Source organism: Cyprinodon variegatus, unplaced genomic scaffold, assembly GCF_000732505.1.
Source record: "Cyprinodon variegatus isolate N-32 unplaced genomic scaffold, C_variegatus-1.0 Scaffold1151, whole genome shotgun sequence".
NCBI classification, from domain to species: domain Eukaryota; kingdom Metazoa; phylum Chordata; class Actinopteri; order Cyprinodontiformes; family Cyprinodontidae; genus Cyprinodon; species Cyprinodon variegatus.
Window position 1 is genome coordinate 220,483 of NW_015151604.1, and position 1,801 is coordinate 222,283.

Genomic DNA, 1,801 nt, shown 5'->3' on the forward strand with positions numbered 1-1,801 from the left:
TATGTGTTATGTATTGTTTTATGGCTTTGTTGTAAAGCACTTTGGGTACCATTTGGCTTTTGTAAAGGGCTATACAAATAAACTTGATTGATTGACTAATTTTTTTCTGTGATATCTATCAAGTAAAACTAATTGTCCAGAAACACATTAAAAAATAGCACCTTCTGCTGCACTTCTCTACTTTGCACTTGTCACTTTCAAAATGTTTTACTTCTGGTAGTAAGTAGTAGCTAGCCTAGGCTAGCACTATAAGGAGTAAATCATGATCATCTATTTAAAATTAATATAATTCCAATTGGGGAAAAAGTTAAAACAATTAAATGTGGTTTATTTAAAATAAGATCTCTTTCCTCAAAGGGTCTGCTAGTTAGGGACTTGATTTGTTCAATTCATTATTCAATCCAGTTTATTTATATAGCGCCGGTTCACAGCTCATATTAAGGCACTTTACAGTTCACCAGATCATACAGTCGAATTGATTCAAAGTTTTCTATCTAAGGAAAATCAGTTGATTGCATCGACTCACTGAATTGAAGGCAATTCCTCACACTAAGCATGCTTGTAGCGACAGTGGAGAGGAAAACTCCCTTTTAACAGGAAGAAACCTCCAGAAGAACCAGGCTCAGTGTGAGCGGCCATCTGCCGCAGCCGACTGGGGTTCAAGGAGACAGAAGCAGAGATACGAAAGGCAACTGTAAAAGGCGGCCCCGTCCAGGAAACACACAGCACCGAGCCAGCTCCCATGTCAGAGGATGAAGACGGCACATCCAGCCAGTCACAGTCAGAGAAACAGGACTACACTGAAAAACAGGCCGATCCCAACATCTATAAACAGAGGTGTTAATGGCAGCCGCACAGCTGATATGTATATACATTTGGATGGAAATTTGCAATGATGGGTGTCAAGGGGTTAATATCACCACTTTCACAATTATATAAAAGAAACAGCCATTACTATTCAAATATGAAATGCAACAAGCACAGGTATAACCGAGACAAAGATTAGTATGAGCGAGAATGCTAAAATCATTGAGGCAAGAAGTCCAGTTAAGAGAACCGCAATCCTCTACCTTATAACCACAGCTCTGAAGCATTTAAACCATCAGAAGCCATTCAAATTCAATATGCATCTAATTAACAGATAAAATGGAGCTTAAGCGTGAAAATAAAATACATATCACACTCACAAGAGGTGCTGATTATTTACAAACAAAATCCTTCTTCCTGTCTTTGTGCAGGAAGTCTTAGTATCTCCATTAAGGATCAGCCGTTGAGGCCAGAAGAACTTTTAACGACATCAAATCTAAAATGCAGATTGTCGTTAGATTAACTTGGCTGTAAATATTTTGCTCTAACTGACCAATCAGAGGACAGAAAATGCTGACAAATGTGTGGGCCATCTAGCTGCCCCCAAATCTGAAATATGATTGGTTGAAGAAAAAGTTTCTCACTAATATTGTTAGGTAACATCAGCCAGTACTGCTGATTCTGAAGAACCTGGGCAGATTTGATTGACATAGCAATGCACTAAGGCTGAAATCTGATTGGACAAAAAATACAGAGACCACATAAATGTAATGAAAGCAGCTCAGTAATCAAGAGAAACGCTACAAAATTAAGAGAATCAATTGTTTCGAATAAATTAATAAAGCTGGAAAGAAAAAAAAATTTAAGTGTAGGTTGAGAATGTATGTTAGTGTTTCTGATTGATTTTAGGCCAGCAGAGAAGGCTTTGAAGGCCATCACAGCCCACCACTGGTCGTTACTATGCAGTTGTTTATCTCTTCTGTAATGGCAGCGC